Genomic DNA, 13,443 nt, shown 5'->3' on the forward strand with positions numbered 1-13,443 from the left:
TGGTTATGACCTCCAAAATTTGAAATAATCAAAGAAAGAGTTGTATTGTCCTCTACCTGTAAGCTTGTCATGGGAAACCACTCAAGCTCTGGAAAGGATTGTTTGTAACCCACCTTCCCTACCTGATTGATCTATATAAGCTGCCCAGCCTAGAGAGCATTCCTCACTCAGAAACTGATCAATTAAATTGCTACTTGATTACCGGCACTCCTGTCTCTAGGCCTGCTTTGTTCAGGCTTTGAGAATTCCCAGGTTAGAGACTGGCTCAGTAAAATCCTGTTAACTCATTCTATCTTTTGATTTGGGACAATTTTACTGGCTGTCCCCCATGCCTGGAAAACTTTCTCTCCTCACTTCCGTTTTCTGCTCTGCCTGGTAAGACCCCACCTTCCACAAGAAGCATTTTTCCATCCCATTTAATGCCATTGCCTTCGGTCCATTGATTATCTCCAATTTTTCCTGTATATATCTTGTTTGTACATAGCTATTTGCATGTTGTCTCCCCCTTTAGATGGTGAGTTTCTTAACAGGGACTGTGATTTTTATTTGTTTGTTTTGCATCCCCAGCATTTAGCACAGCACCTGGTGCATAGTAGGAGCTTAATAAATGTTTGTTGACTGCTATAGAGTGAGTTCAAGTTCAAATACAAAGCAGATGGCGTTTGAGATCCCTTTACAACTAAGGTTTTATGATTCTGTGAATTATGTCCCCTTTGACATCTGTGGTTATGAAAATACAGCATAGCTTTAGCAGTAATATCCTAAAATAACTATCCTCCAAGAACGACTATCTCTGTGTCCTCATTCTGTCTGTGTGCCTTTGTGTATCTGGAGTTCTCTATTACTCCTTCTTTGTTTCTGTCTCTATTCCTCCCTGCCCCCTTTTTTATTTCACACATTCAGCCAAGAGATATTGTTCATGTGCTGGGCACCATGAGAGATCCCATCAAAACTATAGGTCTCAGTCTTTATAGTTTTATTTAAGAGACACCCACAGAAGTAGACATGCGTGCGCACATACACACACACACACAAACACACACCAGTTAAATTGTAAGACAAAATATAACATGATAAAGTTTTCTCATTCTCTCTCCTTCCCCCCTCTCCCCCACCTCCCTCTAATTTCAGTCTAAATTTGGATTTGGATTCAGCAGACCTTGGCCAAGTTATTTCTCTTTTCCTGGCCTTCTTTTCCTCCCTTGTAAAATAAGGGAGTTGAATGTGTTGATTTCTAAGGTCCTTCCAACTCTGACATTCTGTGGTATAATTCTGCTATAATGGTACAGAGCTAAACTTCTCTCCTTTTCTTACTTGTGGTCATGGACTAGATTTCTTTCCCCTACTCCTTTTTTTAAATCTTAAAATTTTTATATGCTATTTTTGTTTTTACATCGTTTTCATTTCCAAAAATATGCTTCTCCCTTCCCCTCCTCAGAGAACCAACTCCTTTAAGAAAGACTTTTTTTAAAGCAGTTCAGCAAAACCAAGAGAGGCAGGAATACTGTATCTGGAGAAGTTTAGTCTCTCCCCTCATGTGGATCAGGAAGAGTAAGTAGTGACATTCCTGGACAGTCATCCTTTATTCTTAATTAACACATATAATAATGAGATATTTTCTCTATCTCTCTCTCTCTTTGGACTTCAATATCATTCCTCAGCTGACGCCTCACTCACATCAGCCCCTTTGGCCTCCTCATTCTGCCAACCCCTCTTCTCTCATTGGGGATTTTCTGTGGGGAGGTCTTCTCCAATTTTCCCTCTGTCATTGACTTCCTTAGGATAAAGTCCTAGACATAGTATTGCAAGTCAAAGCTTACTGACTTTTTCTAGCATATTTCCAAATTGTTTCACAGAACCATTTTTATTGCTACTAAAAGAACCCTGTGATGCACAGGTCTGATCACATCATTTCCCTCTGATCCAAAATCTCAATGACTTCTTATTGACTTTCAAGTAAATTTCAAGCTATCATTCAAGGCCTAGCATTCCAGGCCATTCCCAGTCTGGGCTCTACCCTACCTCAACAGCTTTGTTTACTCCTGGTCTCCTACTCTCCTCCCACTTCACATTCTGTCAAATTCTGTCATACTCCAGTCAAACAGGATTATGGAAACAATTCTTTAGAACATCTGCCCCTGTGCGTTTTTTGGATGCTATTTCTTCTACTTGGAATGTTCTCTTCTCCTCATATTCCTGTAGGAATATGAGCTCTTTAAAAAATCAATTCCTAAAGAATTCTTGCTAAAGAAATTTTATCAGGAGCAATTTTGTAAACTTTGCAGGAGAGTTGTAGTCTTTGTAAGGATTAATGAGAAAGACCCTAGGGGCAGCTAGGTGGCAAAGTGAATAGAGCACCCACCCTGGAGTCAGGAGCACCTCAGATTCAGCCTCAGACACTTAACTAGCCTTGTAACCTTGGGCAAGTCACTTAACCCCAATTGCGCTGCGTTACCCCCTCCAAAAAGCAAAAAAAAAAATGGTAAAGACCCTGAATTCTTTAGTCTGTGATGAAGAACTGCCTGGTATAGAAGCTTGGCCCACTCCGTACCTCACCTTCATCTATAGTCTCCAACAGTGTTGAATGTGCAAATGTGCACTAAGATCAAGTTGCCCAAAAGATCAATCATGAATTAAGAAAGGACTGTCTGTGAGTTGTCTCACATACATAACCTGATCAATCAATATTCCCAAGGCTTCAAGGCTGATAAAAATAATTGAGATTTTATTTATCAATTGTGCCTGAAAAGAACTCTTTCTCTCTATATAAGCAGAAATAATCCAGCTTCAAATTACATCGCTGGTGAAGGTTTTTTTCACTATCTTCATCGGGATGTTAGTGTGTGTATTGCTGTGTTGACATCTAGTGTAGGCCTAGGAACTTGACACGTCACTTACCTGGAAGCACCCAAAGGGGAACTGGTAACACTCAAGCTTTCTGTGTGCATTATGTATGTAAGATCTGACTGACTTTACCAGATCTTTTAATAAATTGCATTAGAATATATGGGAGTTGTGTGTTGAATTTTGTTTCACAGTGGCATGATGGTATGTCCACCACAAAACTATCCCTCTAAAGACCATTTGCTATTAAATGTTGGGGAAGGGTTAGGAACTCTTGGGTTCATCTCTTTAAAGCTACAACACCAAGAGTATATGTTTGGGTGTGAGAGAATATGCCTTTTATGTGGCTCAGGGTGAATACAACCTTGTAATAAACAATAAAGTTTTGAAAATTTGAATCCTTGACCAAAGGATTGACCTAATGTGTCCTTTGATTCATTTATTAAATACCTACTATAAGCCAAGCACTGTGAAAATGCTGGGGATAAATGAAAAAAAAAAAGCCAGTCTCTGCCCTCATGAAATTTTCAGTCTAGTAGATCTCAAACTGTAAAACAAATAACATTACCAGCTTTTTTGGCTGTTCACAGAGAGTAACCAGGACAAATGTATACTTAAAGAAGGATGGAAATATCTGCTGTTCAGTCCTGTCTGACTCCTCACGGCCCCATTTGGAGTTTTCTTGGCAAAGATACCAGTTTGTCATTTCCTTCTCCAGCTCATTTTACAGATGAAGAAGCAGAGGCAAGCAGGGTTAACTGACTTGGTCAAGGTCATGTAGTTAGTAAATATCTAAGGCCAGATTTAAACTCAGGGAGATAGGGTACTCCAGGCCCAGTACCCTATCCACTGAGCCACCCAGCTGCCCCAATGGAGAATAATAACTATAGGTTATTTCTAAATACTACTAAGCTGCCTAAGATAGCTGGAGACTCAGAGACACAATAAAAGAAGAAGAAACAGAGGCAGAAATGAAGATAGAAAGGCTGAGTAAGAGAGAGGAGTATCCATAAACAGTAAAGGAGAAGAATAGAGGCAGAAGTAGGTGGGGCTGTGATGAAATTTGACAAGGATTGGGGATGGCAGGGCATGCGGGAACGTCCATACTAGCTGTTCTTAGCCTTTGCTGAAGTTCCATCAGGGTGTAGACTGGGCAGGGCAGTGATGACTAGAATGTAATATCATTCTTTTCTGACATTTTCAGATCTGGGGTGTAGAAAACTTAGAGTAGCTTTGTTATCCTCCGGAGCCCTCTGTCATACCCTGTTCCAATGAGATCTGAGCAGAAGCTAAAGTGAGGGTGTGAACTGGGGTGAGCCAAAGTAACAAAGGGTGTTTTTTGGACAGAACACATGAAAGTATTCTTATAAGTCTTCATTTCCATAGGACCTTTATGGGAGGGAGACCCAACCAACTGGTACTTCTCTGTCCTATGGCTAGCAACTTCCCTGTTCAAGCAAACTAGCAAAGCAAATACTGAAAATTATGGTTCTCTAACTAAACTGCCAAGCATTTAAACCCTACTGCAGAGAGCAACTCTGATGGGCTGGCTACTTTGTTCAAATGCAAAACGTACATCTGCCAAAAAGACTTTTATGGAGAACTCACACAGGGCTAGCCCTCACATGGTGGTCAGAAGAAGTGATACGAGGACACTCTCAAGGCCTCTCTTAAGAACTTTGGAAGTGATTGTGTGGCATGGGAGACACTGGCATAGGACCTCTCAGCATGGCGTGCCTACATCAGAGAAGGTGCTGTGCTCTATGAGCAAAGCAGAATTGAAATAGCTCATAAGAAATGCATGATGCTCAAATTTAGAGTATCCACCCCAAATGTTCACATGGACTATTTGTGCCCGACCTGTGGTAGAGCATTCTGAGCTCCTATTGGTCTGATCAGCTGCAGTTGGACACATTGAAACTTGACTCTAGCAAAGTGAAGTCACTTTGGTCCACTTTGAGAACAAAGGACAACAGCCAGTCTTAGATATAGAAAGTGCTTAATAAATATGGATTAGCTTAGATTGGAATGGAAATGAAGCAAAGAGGTGACCCAGACTGAAAGGGAAGAGGCTAATTCATTATTTGAGAGGAGGGGGGAAAGGATGGGTGAAAGGCAAGAATAGGGAATTCTGGGCAAAAGAAAGAACAGTCACAAAGATATGAACTGAGCTGGCTGGGTTGGGGGAAGTAAGGGATCTTTGATGTTTGCTGGGACAGCAAAATGAAGGTAGTTAGAAATGAAATTGTTGGTTGAGAGTGGAGAGGATAATGGGGATATTTATTTCCTTTTCAAAAGAAAGCCTTGACAGAACTGGTCTGGTCTGGTGTTAAGCCTGGATATGAGGCAAGTTGACCTTAAGGGAAACTTAACCCAACTTGCAAACCTGGAACATATTTGCTTAAGACTCTCTTCACTGGCAGAGAGAATTATGACTCAAAGTCTCTAAGGGGGCGAACTGGAAATTGAGGACATGTTGGGGAGCAGAATTTCCCCTACATGTCTGTTTTCCAAAGTCAGTTTTCTTCCTCACAAGGTCTCTCCCAGAAGAGAGTCTGGAACCACATATGATTTTTCTCTAGAAGCAGAAAGGAAGATTCTCTCTTCTCCCAAGTTCTGGTCCCAACTATCCTCCCCACTTCCATGCAGTCATGTGGTATTGAATCATTCTTCTCTTTAACAATGATTAAACTATTTTTTCTTTTTTAAATTATTTTTTAATTCACATCATTCATTTCCACAAGATTTTGAGTTACAAATTTTCTCCCCATTTTTCCCCTACCCACCACCCCAAAACAGCGATCCCACAGAATATCCCCTGCCCCAATCTGCTCTCTCCCATATCTTCCCCCATCCCCCCTCCGACTCTCCAGTAAGGCACAGTGGATCTCTATGCCCCAGTGCCTGTATATCTTATTTCCCAGTTACATGTAAAATAATAATAATATTTTGCATATATTTTAAACATTTGACTTGAATTCCAGATTCCTTCCCTACCTCCCTTGTCACTCACCCTTACTGGGAAGATAAGCAATTCAATATAGGTTGTGCATGTGTAGCTATGCAAAACATTTCCATAGTGGAAATATTGTGAAAGACTGACTATATTTCCCTCCATCCTATCCCAACCCCCACTAATTCTATTCTCTACTTCCCGTCCCTTTTCAAAAGTGGGTGCTTCCAACTTCCCTCCCACCAAGCCTGCCCTCCCTTCCATTATCCCCCCCCCTCTCATACCCTTCCCCCCTACTCTCCTGTAGGGTGAGATACCCTATTTAGTGTGTATGTCATTCCCTCCCTAAGCCCAATTCAATGAGAATAAGGTTGACTCATTCCTTTTTACCTTCCTATTCTTCCCCTCCATTGTAACAGTTTTCCCTTGCCTCTTCTATATGAGATAATTTACCCCATTCTATCTCTCCCCATCTCCTCTCATTATATTCCTCTTTCATCTCTTAATTTCACCTTTTAAGTATCATCCCTTCCTATTCAATTGGTCCTGTGCCCTCTATGTATACCTGTACATATATGTACACACACTAACATATGTATTCATACGTCCATATATCCTCTTATATAGACATATATGTATGTATACATATATATTTCTAGTCTCTTCAACTATTTTCATACTGAAAAAAGTTTCATAAGTTACAATTATCATTTTTCCATGTAGGGATGTAAGTAGTTCAACTTTGATAAGTTCCTTATGATTTCTTTTCCCTGTTTACCTTCTCATGCTTCTCTTGCTTCTTGTATCTAAATGTCAAATTTTCTATTCAACTCTGGTTTTTTCATCAAGAATGCTTGGAAGTGCTCTATTTCATTGAATGACCATATTTTCCCCTGAAACATGATACTCATTTTTGCTGGATAGGTGATTCTTGGTTTTAATCTCAGCTCCTTTGACCTCTGGAATATCATAATCCAAGCCCTTTGATCCCTTAGTGTAGAAGCTGCCAGATCCTGGGTTATCCTAATTGTGTTTCCACAGTATTCAAATTGTTTCTTCCTGGCTGCTTGTAATATTTTCTCCTTGATCTGGTAACTCCAGAACCTGGCTACAATATTCCTAGGAGTTTTCTTTTGGGGATCTTTTTCAGGAGGTGATCAGTGGATTCTTTCAACCTCTATTTTGCCCTCTGGTTCTAAAACATCAAGGCAATTTTCCTTGAGAATTTATTGAAGGATGATTTCTAGGTTCTTTTTTGGATCATGGCTTTCAAGTAGTCCAATAATTTTTAAATTATCTCTCCTGGATCTATTTTCCAGGTCAGTGGTGTTTCCAATGAGATATTTCACATTGCCTTCTATTTTTTCATTTGTTTGGATCTGTTTAATCTTGATTTCTCATAAAGTCACTAACTTCCATTTGCTCCATTCTAATTCTGAAGCAATGATTCTCTTCAGTGAGCTTTTGAGATTCTTTTTCCATCTGGCAAATTCGGCTTTTTAAGGCATTTTTCTCCTCATTGGCTTTTGGAGCCTCTTTTGCCACTTGAGTTAGTCTATTTTTTAAGGAGTTATTTTCTTCAGTCAGGTTGTTGACTCTCTTTTCCTGATTTTCTTGCATTGTTCTAATTTCTCTTCCCAATTTTTCCTCCACTGCTCTTATTTGGTTTTCAAAATCCTTCTTAAGCTCCTCTATGGCCTGTAACCAGCTTGTATTTTCCTTTGAAGCTTTTGGTGCAGGAGTTCTGACTTTGTTGTCTTCCTCCTGTTCCATGCCCTGATCCTTTTTGTCCCCTAAAAGGAATCCAAAGTTGGATTGCTGTGCTTGCCTTGCTTCCTTTGCTTGTTCAGGTTGCCATTCAATTACTTGACTTTTGAGCTTTTTGCCACAGTAGAACTCTGCTACCAGCGGGGCGAGCTTTGTCCCAAATTGCTGGAGTTTTCTCAGCTGCTGGAGCTATTAGTTGGGTGCCCTCTCTGAAGCCTCCACATGCTCTGGCACCAGGTCATGCACCCCAGGACCTCCACCCCAGACAGTGATCCAGATCCAAGCAGGTTAAAGCAAGAGTGGTTACGCTTGGTCCCCCTACAATCTGCAGGCCAGGAGCTCTGAAGCAGACACCTGGCAGTGGCTGGACAGCTGCCATGCCTCAGCCTCTTCTTGCCCCAGGGGCAAAGTTGGATTGCACTCTGAACTCCCAGGTCCCAAAGTCTGAACTGCACTGACCTCTCACTTTGTCCTTAGCATCTATGGGTTGATAATTTTGGAAACCACCACAGCTGCTGGTGATCTGAAGTCCCTCTAGCGGGCGGCTGGTTGTGGCCATCGTGAGGATAAAACCTCGGGCTTGGGCTGGGCTCTCAGAGCTCTGTGCTGGCCAATTCCTACCGGCCTGCTGAACTGTTTTCAGCGGAAGGTTAGCTTCTCTGTGTCATTTTGTGGATTCTGTAGTTCCAAAGTTTGTTTAGAGTCATTTTTTACATAAATTGGAGGAGGTGGGAGCAGGAGCCTCGAGGAAGTGCTGTTTCTACTCCACCATCTTGACTCCTCCCCTGAGCAGCACAATGATTAAAGTCTTAAGCAAATGATCCATACTTGAGCCCTGGGTTACACCCCAATTCTTCCTCAACACCTTGACCTTCTTAGTTTGTGATCCCTCCTGGGAGGGTTAGCTAAGATCAGGGAGACATTGGGGTGGGACTATCTAGGTTCCAGCCCATCTACTTTCTTTATAAATCAAACAGGAGGCATCAAACGGAGGCAGAGGCAGCAAAGACCACAGCAAGGCCTAAGAGGACCCTTCAAACTTCCTACCCTACCCATAATTTGACCCCAGGTCTAGACTAGCCTTCACATGCATACTCCAGTCCTAACTTTGTCCCCATTCTCATTTGATCTCAAATATAGTTATTTCAACACCATCTCAAATAGCCCCTTTGCCCTGATTCCTTGGCCTTTGCTTTCCTCCCTGTCCTTATTTCCATTATCATATGGGAGTGTACACTGTTAGAGTAGCCACAGGCTCCTTTCTGGGAATAGTGTCCTGGGACAACATTTCAGTCAATTTGGTGGGGACCGCAGGGGAAAGCCTTTCTGTGCAGTTGGGCAACTTTGGGAAAGATTTCAACCAGGAAGTGGTAAGTAAAAAAGGCCTGATTCTGATCTTACTCCTCCTAACTCTTGATCCTAAGATTCCTGTCTTGCTCCCAGTCCCCTCTCACTCCTTCTACCCTTAACAAATGCTTGTGTTCTCTGCCACCAGGAAGAGGATTTTGAAGTGAAGATCCTCCAGGATGTGGGTTCTGAATTGCTGCTGCAGCTTCACAAGGCATCCCCAGAATAGCCTAAGTCCTTGCCCTCTTTGGATCCTGATGCCTGGTTCTGCCAATGGCTTTACCTCATCCCCCCTAAAGGCCTTTCCCTCCATTTGTCCTGTTACCAGTGGCTAGAGGGCATGGAGAGCCTGGTGCTTTGAGATGGGGCAGGTGAGGATACCCCTCCCCAAATGAGACTGGGATCTCAGACATCTGTGCACCTGATGAGGGAGACAGAGAGACAGACAAGTAGCACAGACACATAGCACAATGCCGGATAAACAGAAGGCAAAAACATTGAGAGACTGAAACAGACATGCCCAGGGAAGGAAAGACACTCGTATTCAGTGTCATGAACAATTGGTTGAGGATCCCTGGGATCAGGGATAGGTTAGAGTCAGACAGTGGCTTTGAGGCTTCCTTCAATGTAATCATATTTTAGAAGGAATTTAAGTGTCCTTTCAGTTTTGACATTCTTAGATTTCTGATTCAGGTTGAGGTTTTCAGTCAGGATCAACTTTCAGTTAAAGTCACTGTGGGACTGAGGTTAGGGGTGTAAAGGTAAGGTTTAGGGTCAAGGTTGAGTATGATATTAGGGTCAAGTTTAGAGGTGGAGGGGAGGTTTCCTTTCTACTTTCACTGCCCATTTTCCTCCATTCTCCTTTAGCCAAAGTGATCTGGGCTGACCCCTTCCCATTCCTCCTCAAGCAGCACCATTTGGAGCTCATATAAAGACAATAGAATTACGGGTGAGAATACTGAGTCTGGAGGTACTGTGGTTAAATATTACCTTGACTACTAACCTGAAGGTTGGGCTGAACCCTGTGGATTTAGTGCCCTCTCAAATCTATTAACTGGGTAAAGTCACAAATTTCTGTGCTCAGACTTCTCTGATTCACTACTAGACACACCCACAGCTCTGGAATTTGCGGGTAAGAGCCCTGTTTCTGGAGAAGCAGACTCAGTATTATCTGAGAGAAACACACATTGACTGTATGACTCTGGACCAGTTACTTAACCTGCCTCAGGTAAGATTACAAATCACAAACAATTGCCATTTGCTTTGGTATAGGGAGTTTCCTCCTCAGGGATTCCTTTTAGCAATGAAATCACAGGCCTAGTCCAAAAGCAAACAAACAGAATAAGAATTCCACTGCTGGAGAGGTGTCTGGGGCTCCTATATGTGCCTGTGTGTGCAGGCCCATGGGTACTTTGGGGGCCTCAGTAGATGGCTGTGAATCCTCCATAGTCATGGAGAATGTCAGTGAGTATTGGAAAGGGATAAAGCAGTAAGGGGGATATATTTGACCTTTCAGCATCCCCCTCCCCTACCTTTCTTTTGCCCTTATTCCTTTTCCATATGCATTTTCCCAGGTCCTTTAGTTTTTACTTCCTCTCTCTCCTCATCTCCCTATTTATTCCCTGAGTTTCCCTTCTCTCTGTCCTTCAGTCTTACCTCCCTGCCCCAGTAGGCAGTTAGTACAGGAGCAGAACCAGATGGAATTCAGGAGAGAGAACAGGGATGGATGGAGAGATTTGTAGGTCGTCTGCACATGATAAGTGAACCTATGGAAGATGATGTGAACACAAAGGGAGAGAAGGTAGATATGGAAGAGAAGAAGGCCTTTGGAGGACACCCATAATAAAAGGGTCAGACACAGACCATGATCCAGCAAAGGAGACTAAGAATGAGTAGATAGATGGGAGAAGGACACTGAAGTAAGAGCAGTGTCACAGAAGCCAAGGAAGAGAGATTATAAAGCTTCAGAAAGGTATAGATGAATAAGGCCTGAGGAAAAAAACTCATTGGGCATAGCAACTAAAAGACAACCAGTAACTTGGGAGAGGAAGTTTCAGTAAAATAGAACTAAGAAGTCTTGAGAAATAAGTGGGAATTAAGGAAATGGAGATAATTAGTTTAAAATACTGTATCTAGGAGTTTGGCTGTAAGGGGAAAAGAGATCTAGGATGATAGAGTAAGGGAATAGAAAGGTCAAGTAAATGTGTGGGATTTTTTTTAAGAATAGGGGAGATTTGGGCATGTTTTTAGGTAGGACGGAAGGAGCCATTCTCCAGAATGGAGAAGGTAGATGGTGGGAATAACCCAGGGTTGGCATTGAGCAAGACAAGGCTGATGGTAGGATAAGAGGGCAAGGTAGCTGATAATCTATGGTTCAGCCATAGGGTACACTGATGTACCACAGAATCATGACTATGAAGGGGGAGGAGGAAAGTCAGAACAGGGATAATGGACTGGGAGAACAGGGAGGAATAGAGGGGCCTGATTTGGAGGTAAAAGCAAAGAATATATTTAGGAGAGGAAGAGATGGAAGGATAGGACATTATATTCAAGTAAAAGAATTTCAGAATTCTAGATAATGGAGGCAAAAAAATTGGGGGTGATGGGATTAAAGGTGTGATCAATCCTGTGTGTGCCTGAGGTGGAGTAAACATAGAAGTCACAGGAGTTAAGAATGATAAACTGGGAGACCAGAGTATTTAAGGAATATCACAATGTTTGTTAAAGTCCTTAAGCTTGAAGAGAAGAAGACTATAAGTCAGGTACTGAATTCCTTGAGAAAGGAAAGAGAAAGTTCTGGAGATTGATACATGCCTTTTACAAGAAGTTGGGCTGGATGTTGTAAATGCTATAAATGGATGGCATAAACCTCAAAGAGGATGATGATGAGTGAGAATAGCAAAGAGACAGTCTGGAAGTGAAATGAGAAATCCAAATTATGTTTACCTCCTCTTCCTTGAGGATGAAAGGAGCATCATATGCATGACAGAGTGGTCAGGAATTTGGTCTCTCTTGGGCAGACCCATGTTTTTGATTACCCAAGATGACAGAAAGAACATGAAGTGAAGAAATCTGGGTTAAATGAAAGTTAATAATAGAGGAAGGGTTCCAAAGGGCACAATGGAATAAAAAGTCTGAAGATTGTGGAGGGACAGGGCACATGGTAATTGAACCTATAGAAGATAATGTGATTGGGATGGGTTGAGATGGATTGAGAGGGGAGTACAGGGAGAAAGAATATAATAACACATATTGTTGTTCAGTCATGTCCAAAAGACACTAGACTGATTTGCCATTTTCTTCTCCAGTGGATTAAGGCAAACAGAGATGAAGTGACTTGCCCAGGGTCACATGGCTAGTAAGTGTTTGGGACCACATTTGAACTCAGGTCTTCCTGACTCCAGGTCCAGAGCTCTATCTACTGAGCCACCTATCTCATAGATAAATCATGAATATTGGACTTGCCCAATTGTAGCAGAAAGCACCCCAAGCGTCCTCAGGGTTTGCTGCCAATACAGGTTCTTGGATCTGCTTTGATAAAGGAAAGCAACTCAAAATGGGTTAACAAGCTTACTTTAATCAGTCAGACATATATCGTTTACCTTGTTCAGGGGAAAAGGTCAGCACCCCGAACTTCAAAGTACACAGGCAGAATTATCAAGACAGAAACAGATAAAGTAGACAGATTTCCAAACTGTCCGACCATTACATCCATACCCAGTCAAGTTCTGGGTTTCCACATCTGTGTTTTTCAAAGTGGGGGGGGGGGGCTCCAGACAACGGCTTCCCAGAATCCATATCAAATCACAGAACACTTCTCAAAGTGAGCCCCAAAACAAAGCTACACATCAGGGCTTATATAGCCTTCTCCTGGCTCAGAGAATGTAACAACCTTTTGGACCTACTGGCCAATCAGAAAGTATCTACTGAAAAACAAGCCTCCCACCCCAGGCTCCAGGTGCACTTTAGCCTAGGGGCAGGGAAGATCTTCCAAATTTGCATTCCCATTACACCAATTTAAAAAAAAAGTGTATTTTTTGCAAAGTTTTGCAAAGGAATGTCAGACTCTGTTCCTGATTTTTGTTTTGAGAAATATTGTCACAATATGTCTACCTGTCATCCTCTTCCTGTTCCAAATGCTCATTACATCATACACATCATCTTACTTCTGTCCCTGCCATACTGCCTTTCATCTCCACGTCTATCCCAAATATGAAACCTGGAATGGACCAATTGCTTTCACTCCCATCTCCTTCTCCTCTGTCTCTAGGTGGAGTGAGTATTTCCCAGGGTTACCTCACTGTCTGGATGCTGATAATCTGAAAGAGCTAGACCCACATCTTTGATCCCTCACTGCCAAGAATATGGTCCTCAAGCTTCACACCATGCCCCCATGAGACTGCTTTCCCATCCCCATCCCCATTGCCATGCCCCATCCAGTTCTCCCCCTCCTCCAGCTTTCCTTCTTTCTTTCCTTCTCTTCCTTCCTTCCTTCTTTCTTTCTTTCTTTCTGTCTTTTTTTCTTTTGACAA

This window comes from Petaurus breviceps, unplaced genomic scaffold, assembly GCF_028583685.1.
Source record: "Petaurus breviceps papuanus isolate PSGF00001 unplaced genomic scaffold, PetGlider_PUasm1.0 673, whole genome shotgun sequence".
Classification (NCBI taxonomy): domain Eukaryota; kingdom Metazoa; phylum Chordata; class Mammalia; order Diprotodontia; family Petauridae; genus Petaurus; species Petaurus breviceps.